At 34.6% G+C, this 16,312-nt stretch overlaps 1 long non-coding RNA gene across 1 annotated transcript; it reads left to right on the top strand.

Annotated features, from left to right (window-relative positions):
- The first annotated feature begins 10,954 nt into the window (after positions 1–10,954).
- On the top strand, positions 10,955–15,769 carry LOC146767809 (uncharacterized). Its single transcript, XR_014953601.1, has 2 exons — positions 10,955–11,707; positions 12,818–15,769. It is a non-coding gene; the product is annotated as an uncharacterized LOC146767809 (long non-coding RNA).
- The last annotated feature ends 543 nt before the right edge of the window (positions 15,770–16,312 follow it).

Below are 16,312 nucleotides of genomic sequence, written 5' to 3'. Positions count from 1 at the left end.
TACTAACCCCTTCTGTCCTTAGCACAACCACTTGATACTTGCTCCTCACAGCAGCATAGGCAACTGACTGCAACTCTCCTCTCAACCAGTTAATCCATTCTTTTATAACACCATCGTTATTGGAACATCCTGTTAGGGGCAGGCCTTTTTGGACATAGCTGTGACCTATTAAGGGCAGGCCTGTTCCTACTCTTTGGTAATTAGTCCAGTTGCAACTGCTCAGGGGTGAGATTGCCTTCAGCACTATCTCTATTCTCCTATAATACATCCTCCCACAACTTCATACCTATTTTATATCTATTCATAGGTCCAATTATAAGTTGTTTAGGCCATTTGATACTTTTTTAATGAATAAAAAGTAAAGCAGATACACAGATTTGTTAGGCAGAGCCCTTTGAAAATTATTCTGTATTTGCCACATCTAGCAAATTCGTCATGTAGTACAGAGCAAATATGTGTAGCCTAAAATTTTAGCAGGATAGCTTTTTTTCAATTACTCTTCTATTTTTTAGACTTCATTAAAAATTTGAATTCCATATGATAAGATCTTAGTTGTGTGAATGAAGTTCTAGCTTAGCAGATTTCAATGTTTTATATTTAAATACAGATCATTGAGTATTTCCAAGCACAGAATACCAATTACTTTTTGTTATAACTTACATTTTTGTTTTGTTTATCTTTAAAATTTGTGTCCTGATTCTGACAAAAGACATAATTTATACCAAACTTTAAACAATATAGTGTCCTAGCAGGAAAATTGTTTTTCTATTTTATTCTTTTCCCATCTGCTTGTAATTTTAAACACTATTGTTTCTGTCAGATTATAGTTTGTACTTAAACCTCATTGAGTTTCTAACAAAGTTTTCATGTATTTGCATGTCTGCAATGGCTTTTAAAAATATGGTCATTAAATTAAAATGGATTAATCATAAGAATGGGCAAAAATTAATAATTTAAAGTTGCTTTTGTTATACTGTGACATCAAGTATCTGAAGTATATTAGTGATTTTAAGAATTATTTTGTCAATTACTTTCTTTGTAATCAAAACTGGAAAAAACTACCAAGAACAGCAATATTGCTAGTAGAGAGAGGAGGGGATATGGCAATCTTTCTAGGTTGTCTTGTCCTGCCTACCATACCCCATCTCTCTCATCAGCAGGCCATGCATTCACAGAGATTTATTTTCAGTAGAAATATTTTTAGTGAAAAAACTGCAAGTTTCCAGGGAAAGAAATATGGATAGTAAAGTCATGAAGGGAGAGTTTCGGAGTGCAAGATAAATACTATCTTCTAGAGCATTGTCCATCTACACAAGCACTAGATAGTGGATACTGGAAGATTTAATACAATCCTTATCATCTGACCATTAGAAAGATATTTTAAATTACTCGTTCATCTGTTAGATAAAAGAAAACACCTAATTGCATTAAAAATACACAATTTTTAATCAAAATTTTAATTGTGTGTGGTATTCAGGACCAACAGTGGGTCTAAGTGGGACTAAGTAGGTAGGGTTTAAAAGTATTTTAGACAATTATAAGGAAAAAAATGGGATTATAGTGTGATAAGGTTTATTCTTACAATCAGAATTCAAACACAGGCCTTCTTTATTACTGCCTCATTATTATTAGTGTGAACTAAGTTTGGAGTTGGATCTGGAGATATTTTTCAAACTTCACAATAGTCAGGAAACCATATGTGTTGTTTCCTGGAGACTTGAAATGATAGACTTTGGCTTCTTATCTACGAGATTTTTGAAGGGATATGTAATGGAAATCATAATTAAATACATAAATTCAAAACTTTGGAAAAACATCCTTAGATATTTAATATCAGCTGCTCAAAATTAGAGATAATTTTGATTTTTATACTTTGGTATCTAAGTTTTCCATGAGTAAACTCTCACTTGTGCAAATACACTGCAGTCATCACCAAGAGCCAAAGGCCTACAAGAAAACAAAAAAATATCTATTTTCATGGAATGGTTTGAATACCAGCACATAGTCTTGAACAGAGATGGTAAAACAAATTATTTTAATCATCTTTTACAAATTAGGTGTTTTAAATTCTGTGCAATAAGTTAAAAATTAAATACTGCACCTAGAAACATTTCATAGTGCAGTTGCAGAACTTCAAACACAGGTTGCACAATTTTGGATCACTAAAGGAAAACTGGGAGCTGAGTAGCACTAGTTTAAGTTAAACAAAAATCATACATCCAACATATGCAAACATCCTATATTTGATGAAAACGCAGAAGCCTAAATGGCAGATCCCTCCCATATAAGAAAAACCCAGAGAGAGAGAGTAGCTGCCATAGTCATGTTTCTCCTCGCTTAGCATACTCTGCCTGAGCAGTGCTGCTGTTTCTCCTCAGTTTCTTCTTGGTACAGAAGGGAGCACTAATTTTAGATTTGCAATTTACTATGTTTTGCTATAGCAGATCATCAATCATAGTAATTAATCTTAGTTATATTTTTGCCTTGAGCAACTTAAAATTTTAGGGAACGTTCTTTGTGTTTGGGGCCTTTTCATGCTCCACTCTTCCCATACAAGTTGACTGATAGCGCAGGACTGAGAAAGAGCAAACCTGCACACTACACCAACACATCCATATGGATCAAGTAATAGCAACATGATTCTGGGACAGGGTAAGAGCAACATAATCCTGGCCTGGTTTCAGAAAAAGATGATGTGATGAAATTTAGGATTTCCTCATGAAACTGAAAGGAGAAGTCAGATACAGACACCATAGGAAACACCAAATCCAAGAAACAACATTGTCTTGGAAATTGCTTGTGTCTCAAATGCATGGATGTATTTCCCAGTACGGTCCTCAAATACAAAATTAGTAAGATTTAAGACTTCCTGTTCTCATCAGATGTCATTGCTTTTGTGTGGATCCTACCTAACACACATAAGTGCAAAGTCAGTGATTTGGTTATTTCCATTACTAGCTAAAGTTTTCAGAAAGGTGTAGCATTAAAGGCATTATAACAATGTCTTGCCCCCAAGATGTCCGACTCAAGGTGAGCTCACAGAGGCATCAACAGGTGTTGAGGTCACAACATCAAATTAGTACTATCACTTCTTATGTAGCAGTCAGAAAACACAGAAAGTGGGGACAGAAGATCACTGCATAATCTGTTGGCTTTTATATTTCATATTCATTGGCTTCCTTAATGAGACAAATCAGATGTTTATCAGTCTGAATTAGTGATCTTTAAGCCCATTATGAAATCTTTTATTTTCTATTAGGTTCAAGTAAAAATGTGAAATAAGAGAATTTTTATTGTTTTTTGTTCTGTAAACCAAATTGGCTACAAAATAGTAATTTCAGAAGTTGCATAATAGTAATAATTGATACATATCTTTGATGCTTAGCAACAGCAATTTAAGCAATTCAGCTGGAATTCTGCTAGGCAAGGTTTTTCTGTGTAAAAATTTGCAAAAAAGAATTTGCAATGAAGCTGTCTAAGAAAAAGGGTTTTCGTGACACAGACCTGCATTCTGGATTTTAAATATTTCTGCAGTATTCAGCATTTCTGGTGTAATTTTATGATACCATATAAATATTGAAGACTGTTCTTTCTGGACTAATTTTAAATATTAATCATTTTATTAATGTTTTTCTCAGCTTACAAGTACTTCTTAGGCTTAGTGACTTGGTGGTTATTTTGATCTTTCAGTGTTTGAAAAAAAGGACTTATATACCAGATGTATCGGTCATATTTTCATCAGAATTGCAGATAAATTAATATTGGGTGGTCATGCCTCTAATATTGAGGCAAGGAAGTATCTTTTTTTTTCTTCTTCATGCTGAATGTCAGGTTAGGGAATAATGTGTATGCTTGCAGATTTAAACCATCTCTTGATGTAACAGCTTGTGGCTACAGTGAAGATCGTGATCCAGGGAGGCCACTACAAGGAGCAGGGAAAACAGAGGAGATAAGTCTGTGTTTTTTAGCAGGGGAGTGCATTTTATTCCCCACCCTGTGCCGGGGGGACCAGGGGGGCAGAGGCCTGGGAGCTTGAGCAAAGCCCAGAGAGAAGAGAGGGAGAGAAAGCGAAGAGGAAACAGACCCAGGGCCCTGAGGTTTTATCAGGTGTCCCATGGGAGGAGTCATAAAATCAGATTACAACCTCCTCAGAAGGGGAAGACTCCACATCTTGAAATAGAAAATTTTGTGGCAGCATAAAATATGTATCATTAAATATTACTTTTATTATAAAACTGTTTTTCTTATCCTGAAACAATTTTGAGTTGTAAAGCACCATTTTTTCTGCCCCCCAAGCATTTTACAGTCAACAAAGTAAAAGTAAAAATCAAGTACTTCATTTGCTTGAAACATCAAACCCCATTTATTTCCCTCCCAAGAGAAGAATTAGCAACAAAAGGTTAAGCAAAAATGTTATTCCTCTGCCCTCAAGCAAGTTTATATCTCATTTGAGATATTCTTTCCATTGATATGTGAACATTTTTATATGACAATGTGCGACAATCCCCTGCATGTGTATAGCTGTAAATAAACATTCTATGCAGTCACCTCCCCCAGAATCACATAGCTGGAAAATATTCCTCAGGCTAATGGTAGGTAGCTGCATCTAAGAAATAAAATTTTATCATGTGTTAAGACATGCCTAATGTACCAGAATTCTTCTGATCGTTGGAATTTCTAAGTATCTGCGTGTCACCATGAAAAAGGGAAATTTGGGGTCTGAAAAAAGGATAGTTCAAAGGTGGACTGTCAGAGTGGAGCATGGTTAACCACATCTGTACACCCTTCACAGACTCCTCACCTGTAGACATCTAACAGGCCAAATAGTCAATTTAGTCAGTCATTCAGATGAAATCCTTTTACAGACTACTGTGCACTTTTATAAATCTCTCATTCTTCAGAAATCATTATTGATTTCCATAAAGCTACAAACTTTCACTAGTTAAATTTATTTTAAACCTGGGATTAATGCAAACTTTTAAATATAAGATTCAGTTTATCAATTCAGCTTATCACAGTCTTCAATATTTCTGGTAGTTTTTGTCTGGCTATGTTTTGGTGTGCATTTGGAATGTTTACTGGTCTGAAGATATTTGAAAATAGCTGATCTTTCCCTTAGTTCTTCCTATGTGTTCTATTCAAATGATGTGATAGAAATACAAAAAACTGAAAATAAGTTAAATTTTGTGTCAGAGTTTTTTAGAACACTATGACCACATGTATGAGTAAAGGACTGATCTTCTACTGTCCACGATGGGAAAGTATTTCAGTTTCAGGCAGACTTTTTTATGCTAGTCCATCTCTACTTCTGTGTGCTAAATTAATATTCAAACTATTCCTAAGGTGATGTAGGACTGAAGACTGATGTATTAAGGAATAGAAAAATATAAATATTCAGAAAAAATGTTTATATAATGCTATGTAAAATACTTCATATTTACAGATGTCCAGGGTATATTAGACCAATCCCTTAGCCTGAAGTCTACCTGATAAGAAAAAAGAAGCCATTCACAGAACAAGAAAATTAGGAATCATGACAGCAACAGTTTTAAAGACCTACTAAGGATATATCTCTTCCTTAGATGCCACACTTCATAAAAGTGTGGCACATCATCTTCTCCTTAACATTTCTTCCTGCCCTCTAAAACTACCTTTTCTAAAGAAAACTGTGGTATAGCACAAGTTGAAAGTTCATCTGTAAATTATTCTTCTGGAGTGTATTCTGCAAACTTTCTTGAAAAGTGCTTAGAATAAGGGCATACCAAGTGTCAATCCTTTTGAAGGCATAATCCAATTAATTAACTAGAGCATGAGAACTCTCCTTTTTTTATACACTGTACAAGTCAAGTTGCAACATCTAGCAAAGTTGTATATCTGTGCTACTTCAGAAAGTCTTATGATAAAGATTATTGTAGGCTGCAGAGCTGGAACACCAATTAAAGTAGACACTTGAAAATTAAATTTGAACTAAGTTATGTTTACTTTCTTTGATGGCAATTGATATATCATAGTAGTGAGCTGACTAATAATTAGCCAAGAGAAACAAAAATATAGAGCCATTGGAATTTTTTATTGTTGCTTGGATTTTTTTGTTTTGTTTTGTTTTGGTTTTTTTTTTTTTTTTTTTTTTTTTGTTTGTGGATTTTTGGTGGGTTTTTTGTTTGGTTGGCTTTTTGTTTTGCTTTTTTTGAGGGGGCATTTGTTGTTTTTGGGAATTTGTTGCTTGGTTTGATTTGCCATTTCAGAGTGTAGCTCACTCTGGAAAACTGCCAACATTGCACACTTGATAGGAGAAGAGGTTTTATTTTATTTTATTTATCCCAAAAAAAAAATCATCAAAAAAATCCTGGAGATCCCTCACTGCAAACTTTTGACATATTATTAGCAGAATAAAATTTCTTTCTCAGAAAGTAAATTCCTTTTGCAGCACTGGTGGCAAAGGTGAAGGGAATGACTTCATTAGAGTAAATGATGTCAGTAGCATGACTAGCAAATTTTTCCCCTAGAAACCAGAGAGGTGATGTGATTAAAATGTTTCATGTATTTTGGTAAAGAAAAAGTAATTATTTTCTATTAATAAAAAAAATAAGAAACACGTTTCTTTAATGTGATATCTTTGCTCTACCTTTTAAGATATTTTTTCAGGTTTCATTTGATTTCTTTTCAAAACTGTCTTAGCATTTCTTTTTTGATAGTTCTGTGTGTTTTTCTTTCTCAGGTTCATAGCAGTGACAGAGAAGGAAAGATGAGTGATGCTAAGGAACATCATCTCTTTTACTGTTAACATTGGCTTGGGTTATAGCCCTGCAATCATCAGTTATGTTCTATAACTGTCATGTAAAAGTAATATCACACCAACATATGAATACCTTGGTTTGATAATGGTGCTGTTAAAATCATGAGAGATGCTTAGATGCTTTGTTTCAGGTATCTATTGGATTTTGGCAAAGCTTCACCTCTGCACATTGGTATTATTTGAAGAATATGCTTCTAAAATTAAAAGTCATCCATTGCAATTTTGACCTTTATCAGAGAAGTAAAGGAAGAGAATTTTTCTCTAGTTATGATACTTACTTCTCTAAGATTTTATACTGTACTTATTTTGAACATTTCATATTGGTAATCTCATTTTCTTTAAGTGTCAGGGAAGTCATAAATTGGTCATAGAAATAAAAAAAAAACCCTCCTTTCTAAAAATTCAGGATAATATTTCCTTTAGTAATGAGTATTGTCTGCTTTTGATCCAGTGGAAAAGCAATATAAAGATTGATTCTGCTACAGTCTATTGCTAGAGTTCTCCCAGGATACGGAGTGACTGCGTGCCATAGAGATCACAGTTCTTCATGTTTTATTTTTATTTTTCTTATTGACTGCACCCTGACAGCTAGATGACTTTTATAAGAGAATGTTAGCCTTTTTAATACTGTGTATTCATATTTCAATAATATGAGGACATATAAGTAGTGCTTGAGACTAAATCTAGTTGAGGATTTGCACTTCTATTTCTGTTTTTCAAATACTTACAGTAACTTTGCTATCCATGACATAACCTTCATTATTAGGTGTCTGATGTCTTATAATCTTCTTACATTCACCATGCATGTTTTGTTATAAGTGATAAAGCACTTCTATCAAAGCAATCCATATCTGAATATTAAACAGAACATCTCTTGAGGTTTTGTTTCTTATCTCAGAATGAATTAATGATCTTTATGACCATTTTCTTTAAAGAAACAGGTGTGCATTAGCATTTTAATACCATGTCCCAGTAGACATTTAGAAGACTAAGACAGAAATGTGGACAGCAGAGAAATTAACTTAAATATCAAGGAGTAAAATTTAAAATGTATATTTATTACAACATGGCATGTTTTGATCATAGAGACTCAATGCCATTTCAAAGTGAAAGAAGGAGCAAATCTTATTTTCTGATGCATCAGAAAGGAAAATCTAGAACATAGACCCAAATCTAAATTAGTCTGGTATTTGATTAAGTTCTGGTCACGGTTTCCTAGGCACCAGGATGTTGTTCTGTCCCTAACTGCCCTCTGTGCAGTGTCATTTTCTGCTTAGTGTCATTTTCTACAATTTCATACAGAGATTTCTGTATCAGAGGGAGAAACTATTGGTTCTGATTTTGAACATGACTGTGGGGAAACTTCTAGGCCTTGATGGAAATGATTTAGTAGAAGAACAAGGTATTGCACTTGTGCAACCTACCATATGAAAATATTTCCCATTTCTTTTCATGTTTTCAAATGGCAAAAACACAAACCAGTGTATGTGACAGCTCCTGAGAAATGAGATAAAAGATAGGGTAAAACCAGGCACCACACAACTTTGTAAATTTTGTTTTAGGAGAAGGTGTGTAATCAGAAAAAAGATTATAAAGTATTAACTTTGGAATTGCACACTCCTCGTCTTTTTCCAGGTAAAAGAAGTAAGAAATACAAAATTACTGTCTCTGGAAGTGTTCCTAAAAATTAGATCAAAATAAAACAGGAGAGTTACTACATGTTTTCAGTTTCCTGTGCCAGATTAAACTGAATTGATGCTGTTTTGCAAGAAGCAAATGCATGCAATAAAATAATTCATGTGATATTATTTGTTACCAAACCATACTATTTATATATATATATATATGTACACAAAAAGAAAATTTCATTGCAGTTAAATAAAATATACCTTAGACCAAAAAAGATGAGATGTCCACTTCGCAGATTAGGCATAATCCGGGCAGAATTTGGACTGCTGTTTATAAATAGAAAACAGCTGAAGATCCTTTTGGGACTTGGGAAAATTGCTATTTACTGACATGGACATTTATTATTTTTAAGTGCAATTTCAGTGTATTTTCACATCATTTTTTCAGAATAAAAATATTTTGGAAAAAAAATAGGATAAAAAATATTATTTACTCCATTGTGTCTATTTTGAATTTTTTTCTGTATATCTGCTCTAGGCTTTGCTTTCTTTATCTGTCATGTCATATAAGAAATATCAACAATTTTGCTGTACATGTAAAATCTTCCTTATTGGGTATATCTGAGAACAAACAAAATATTTTACTGTCAGAACAAAATAGGTCTATCCATATCACAGAAAATAAAAGGAAATTTCATTTCTGTGATAGAAAAGAATAAACATTTGGATAAACTTTAAGTTCAATAGTTTCTTTCTGTGGAAAGAAACTATTGATCTTAATGTTTATCCAAATATCATAAACCAGACTAAGAATGCAAACTAATTTCAGTAGATCAGTATCTTAAATTTGAAAATCTAATTTGTACATAAATAAGAGCCAATTCTGTGACTAAACAGAAGGAAAATGATTGCAAGATTACAAGGTCAAAACCAGTTTTTTTTAAACCACAATTCACTGACCTACTCACATTGAGAAAAAAAAAGTAGATCAGTATATTAAACTTGAAAATCTAATTTGTATATAAATAAGAGCCAATTATGTGACTAAACAGAAGGAAAATGATTGCAAGATTACAAGGTCAAAACCAGTTTTTTTAAACCACAATTCACTGACCTACTCACATGGAGGAAAAAAAAAAGTCATTTTACTACTGCTTGATTTGTGATTGGGTAGTATTTGTCAGTAAGTCATACTCAAATGTTGAGAGAATGCTTACACTTATTTCAATAAATTTTAGATTAGGCCTTAAAGCACATAAGTTCACTCTGTCAGATACACTGTTCCATAAACACTGCTTCTTTTCATTTTGCATTATAATGGCTTCAGAGTTTGTAATTACAGCAGCTAATACAGCAAAATAGGCCTAAGATTTAACAAATGTGAAGCAGGCTTTTTGAAGTTTTTTGTACTAATTAGTTACACCCTTTCTGTCATTTGCTATGTCTAATTACAGGGGTGGTAGAGGAAGAAGAGTAAAGCTTAGTGTTGTCTCAGATCCTGTATTTATTGTTTCTCAGGAGAATGTAGCTTCTGAAGAAGCCAGATCCTCTTTTAATGACTCCTGGATCATTACTGAGTTAATTTTGGAAGAAAGCAGAAGTCTCTGAATAAGTACCAGAAAAAAGAAAAAATTTAATTTCTCACAATAGATCTTTCAACTGTCTATTTCACAACTAGTAGATCTTTGTAAATTACATTCATTTCCAGTAAATTAATTTAGACTGGTACATAATTTACAATTTTCATGTCTCATTATTTAAGCCATGGCAGCCATCATTTTGACACATTTTGTCCATAGGTGAGTAATCAGTAGTTTCTGGGAGAACCAGGATAGTTTTATCAGCTCTTAGGCTCATATTTAACCATTTATCAATGCCTCTAACAAGGAAAGAAAAAGTGCCAGAACACTGTAACTACACATGGCTTCTTCTTCCACTCATACAAACTCCTGAAGGAGGTAGCTTAATCATTCTGGACTGTAATATACACCCGTCAGCATTAGAAAAATGAGTAAAATAAGACACATTTAAGCAATCCTGAGCAAAGGAATCTTTTCAAGTATGTGTGTTTTGCTATAAAATGATGCAGTAGCTGAAATAAAGATGTCTCATTTCAGAACATTGCAGTCACATACCTTGTACTTTGGAGTGCCAGATTCACATAGTAGTTACAGAATAAAGTGCTTAAAACCAATAAATATGTTCCAAAGGGATTACTTATTATTGTAATTTAATAGAATGTAACATTTTTATAATGACTGGTGGCTATCTCAATGTTTACATCACACTCATTTCCAGAAAATACACCACAGAATTCCATACCAAAAATACATTCATTCCTTAGCTTTGAGTGACTTCTTTTATTTCTCTCACGTGCATGCATACCTGAACAGGTGTATTACTTCTTAAATATTCAGCTAAGTACAGCAAGGAAGGAAAAGCTCCACTGCTTATCTGTGAAAATCAACAGGAAATGCCATGCAGTACTCCTGCAGTACCCATCAAAAATAATTTATCTTCATATGAGCAGAATGAGGTGAAAGTGTAGGTTTCCAATTTTTGATGGGAAATACACCTGATTTTAGCACAAAATCACAAATTTAGTCTTTGGAATCTACATGCTTATAAATTCTGTATTTTCCTGTGTACAATGTATTGCTTTTTTGGAATAGATCTGGGGCTCTGCTGAGGGAAGATGTGAGCAGCAACACATGAGGGCAGCATGTGAAAAGCAGTTTTTGTTTCATTTTTAAAAACTGAAATTATAATTCCTCATTAGCTCAATAGAAATTTATAAATGTTCAAGTGGACCACACTACTATCAAAATACTGGCTTGCTCATCCCTACAGTAATTCCATGGGATACAGTTACACAAGTGATGAATTTTCTGTACTTTATTAGATGGGTGGCTGTATTTTTATAAGGTTCTGACCTATTCCACCACTATATCATAAGGGTTTATTTAGTATTTAAAATTACAGGAATGAAGTAAGTAGTCAGAAATTATGCTGATGGATATTTCTTCCATATCAAAACTCTGTAGGTCATCCATTTGTTAGTCATGTTTATTGTCTTCAGGTTTAGCTGTAAGCACAGATGCTAACAATTTGTCTGACCAGGCTGAAATGGCTGAACTGAGGTTTTCCACTTGCAGGTAGAGAAAATGTTGCAGACATTTATCCTACATCTGGTCAATATTTCTGCACCTCTTAATTGGACTTAATGTACTTAGCCTGAGACTACAGCTACAAACAAACCACTGAAAAATGTCATTAATTCATGGTAAGTCAAATTACTCTTTCACAGAGTCAGGGTCAGTGAGTAAGTAAAACAGTTTTTACTTCCTTGTGATCTCATAGTGGTGCATTTTGTGGTTATTTGAAATGCTAACCCAGATTTCTCAATAGCAGAATCCCTTTTAATAAGCATGCATGGACAACCTGCATGATAACACAAGATGCTTTCCTCAAGGGTCTTTAGAGCACTGTGTACTGAAGGGGACTTTTACCAGCTCCTTTGAAAATTAGTAATGATCTTTCAAAGTGTAACCAGAAAACAGCAAATCATCAAAAGATTATGGTGTCAGCTTAGTCTCCTTTTTGTCTGGAGGTTGGAACAGACTCACACAGTCCAGTACTTCCCACTGTAGAGCTAATGGGTCTCCTGTACCTTCTCTGCATGCTGGAGTACTTTTGCATCAATTTTTTAAAAATACAGCTGATAATTAATCCATCATCTTGTAAAAGCAGGACTGTTAGCCGTGTTAATAGATTTTAGGACCTACATGGGAAACAAATTTCGTAGTCTGGCTAACAAGATAATACATACATTTCTTTGTCTTGATGGCCTAGTCTAGCACCTTCAAGATTTCTTCCTTAAAGTATGTTCAGCTTTCCTGGACCCCTTTGTTTTTAAGGGCTGCTTTCCAAGGGACTTTCTTAATCAGTGTCTGAGGCTGCCCAAAGTCTGCCTCTGGAAATACAGGGTAGAGGTTTTATCAACAGTCCTCCTAACTTCATCAAGTATTGCAAATTCTATCATGCTGTGGACACTGTGCCCAAGGAGACCTCTGACCACATCTCCCACCAGCCCTTCTCTGTTTGTAAACAGCAGATCTAGTGTGGCCTCACCCCTGAAACGCTCACTTATATGTCTAGATCTTTTAATATTGTTGATTCCAAGCTATGTGGTACTTTGGTTTTCTTACCTTAACAATAGAGTTTTTCCACATACTTTCATATATTCAAGCATAAAGATATGCTCATCAGACTGAAAAAAAAACTTATTTAATGCCAACCTTTCATATGGCTAGCACACAACTTTTGCTTTTTAAATTAAAGTATACTTTATCTCTGCCCAATAGTATTATTGCCTTCCTTCTGTTTTCTCCAGGTCCCACAGGAGAGGGGAGTCAGTTTGAGTGCTGCCCAGGATGAAGCCACTATACCTACACAATCCCAAATTTGAAAAAAAAAGTTGGGCATTTCTGTGCATGACATGACATGATATGACATATTTATAATGTTTTATTTTCTTTTTTATTAAAGGAATTCTGCAACTCCTGAGTACAATCAGATGAAAAATTGCTAGTGTTCATTTGTCAATGAATCAGTAGCATTGCTTCTCTTTTCAAATGAATTAGTGCACAGCTTTATAAAAAAGTAAAAAGCAGTAATAAAATTTTACTATGAAAAAAATCTAGTCACATTAATACAGTAAGAACATTCATTTCACTAAAAGTCATCCTCAGGACAGAAGTGAAGACTATTGAAGTGTTTATGGAAGTCAGCTTCCCAAATGACTTAATCGTCCCTGAGAGAAGGGTTTAAGTTTATACATCAGTGTAGTCCCCTTGAGTTTAATAATTGCTAGATTTGAGCATATACTATGTAATTCATGATACGTATAATAACTCTTGACCTCACTTGCTATTCACTTCATTACTAGTTTTCCTAAAAAATCACAAGTGAGCTTTCCAATGACACATGTATTTCTGAAAATACGCAGTATTTCACAGAGCAGAATTCAGTTAATGGTGAGCAAATGAAAATCAAGGTATGTTTAACTACTAAAGTCCAACAAGAAATTGCTTGGTTTTCTCTATTCTTACAAACCATACACGTTGTCATTCTGGGGAAAAAAACCTGACTTCTAATGTTTAGTGAGATATTTTCATAGTTCAGGAAATTTCATTGGTATTCCAGAGTTAATTTTTTTTTTTTTTTTTGCCAAAGAAAATACACTCCAGGCATAAATATAGCATAACAAGAGTATGTTACTAAGAAAGAATATTATTATATATTTAAAAGAAATAAGTCCTCAAGGAAGGGCTGCTCTGTTCATACGAAATAATACTCACTTTCCCATGCGAGGATCATTTAGTGTTGCAGGCTGAAAGTCTCCACTATGTTCTTCATCATAAGCCAGTTCATGATCAATACCCTGTTACTGAAGCATACAGCATTGCTGCAATCTATTCCAACTTGCATTTTACAGCACTTTCTTGACAACCTAAGGCTCTTTTCATCACATTGTCACTGTAATTATTGCGTTAATTTTATAACATTATCAAAGGACATTTTCAAGTTTATACACACCATATTCACCCTTATAATTTAACTGTATAACCAATTTATTTGTCTCATTCCTTATTACAAAAGTGTTATAGTCTCAGTGTCATGCACTCATATTTTGGATACTTGGAGAAGCTGGGAAAGTATAGAATGATTAGCTTGCCTGTAAATATTGAGTCAAAATGTGTTAAGATAGATTAAAATATTAGGGTTTGGTTTTATCAATGCTCATAGAGAGAATGTTTTAGAAAAGTAACCAAACAGTTTGATACTTGTTCAAAATTTATTCAATAAATTTTTCAGAGCAGAATATGTTTCAAAGATTCAATAAAAATAAAAATAAAATCTTCCATGTTACACGGTTATTTTTTAACATGAAGAACAATTATATGATTCTTACCACTGCTGAAATCTCATCAAATTTGTCAAGAATTAGTTAATAGCCAATAACCAAATTGAATACAACTACCTTTTCATCTTCTTTGCACTGGAAAGCTCAGGTTCCGACTTCAGTGTACTTAAACAGAAACTTAAGTTTTTTGACAATATTCTAGTCTTCTATAAACAAATTTTAATTTCCTCTTTAGAACAAGAAAGTGATAGATTTATTGTCATAAAGTCTTCTCTTACATCAAAGAAATTGGTATTGTGAAAAGATTTCTCTTCTAAATGTTCCATGTAAGTAGTTAAGACATCATGGAAGTTATCATGGTGGATGCACGCAAGTCAAAGAATAGGTTTCTTCAGTGCTACATTAGTAAGATGAATATGGACTAGCTTAGAGGACTGTAAAGTTTTTCAACACGCCAAAGGTTAGAGTAGATGATCCTCAATTTCTTATGGTCTTGAACTCTCTAATGAATAACACTGCACAAAGGTCTGATATTTTCTGACTACTATGTGTTTGGTCAGGACTGTGTGCCATTTTACAATCAATCTATGTATACCCCAGCCCTTTGCCCAGCAGTAACAAACCTTTACTATTTATTGCACAATAATAAAGCATGATGAAAAGCAACAACTGCAAACAGGATTTTTATTTTGTTACATTGTGCTGGTGTGTTTCCATTGCCATTTCAGATATTTCTGCATTTCAGATTTTCTGTTTAGTTCTATCCTTTCACTATGTTGTGGTTTAACTTCATCCAGCAGCTATTCCCTTTGGGAACTCAAAATGTCTTTCAGACATTTTTAGAGGTTCCAGGCCTTGGTCAGAAGCATTCTAGACCCTGGCAGACAGCTGAAAAACAACTGTGATTTTGAGTTTGAGCCATGGAATGAATTACCAACTTTGGAGGTGGAACAAGCAGTCACAAAAGGTTAGATAGTATAGTATAAGTAGTTACGAAGTAGAGGGGAAATTTTTTTAGTATTGTACAGGGGGGTTTTAACACATGTACAGGGGGGTTTTCACTTTGTACATGGGGGTCAGAAGTTCTAAGATGGAGGAAAGTGGGCTGATCCTGTTCTTCCTCCTTCTTCTTCCTTACCTCCATGTTCTTGGTGATGTTGGCACTCACAGATTGGTTTAGAGTAGAAAAACACTTGGCAACGTAGGTAGTAGGTATTGGGGAATAATTGTAAACATGTTATACGTAATATATCTTATAAAAGATAGCAGCAGCCCTGGGCGGAGGGAGAGACGAAGAAGACAGCAGATAGAGAGGATGTCAGGGGGTGTGTGTGCCTCTACCCAGGCCGCTGATCAAATAGCCGCAGTCCAAGAACATAATCTGTTAGATAACTAGCAATAAACTGCCTTGAGACCGAACAGCTAAGCCTGCGGAGTTTTTCTTTAGAAGCACGGGTTGGAGGAGGAATTTCACCACCACATGAGACCCCAGAGCAAGGCCGGGGTTCTCACAATGCCCCACACAGGCATTTGCTCTCGCCCCCAGGTGGGATGAAGGAGATAATCAGAAGAATAGAAATTGAGAAAATGCATGTGTCAAAATAAAGGCAGTTTAACAGGTAGAGCAAAAGCCATGCATGCAAGCAAGCAAAACAAGCAAACCAAGCAAACCACTGCTTGCCATGGACAGGCAGGTGTTCAGCTATCCCCAGGACAGCAGGGCCCTATCACACATAATGATGACTTGGGAAGACAAAGAGTATCAACACTGCTCCCTTCCTTCTACTTCCCCCAGTTTTATATGCTAAGCCACATGAGCGATATGATGCCATGTGGTCTAGGTATGGGGTCCTATACTTGGGTCACAGCAAGCCCATGCAGCTCTACAGGCCTGGGATAGAGTGCCTGGAAAGCTGCTCAGCAGAAAAGGACCTGGGGATGTTGGTCAACAGCAGCTGGCCA

Source organism: Lonchura striata, chromosome 3 (assembly GCF_050655825.1).
Source record: "Lonchura striata isolate lonStrDom1 chromosome 3, ASM5065582v1, whole genome shotgun sequence".
NCBI classification, from domain to species: Eukaryota; Metazoa; Chordata; class Aves; order Passeriformes; family Estrildidae; genus Lonchura; species Lonchura striata.
The sequence above is the reverse complement of the archived record's forward strand: the minus strand, read 5'-3'. Positions and strand labels throughout refer to the sequence as shown.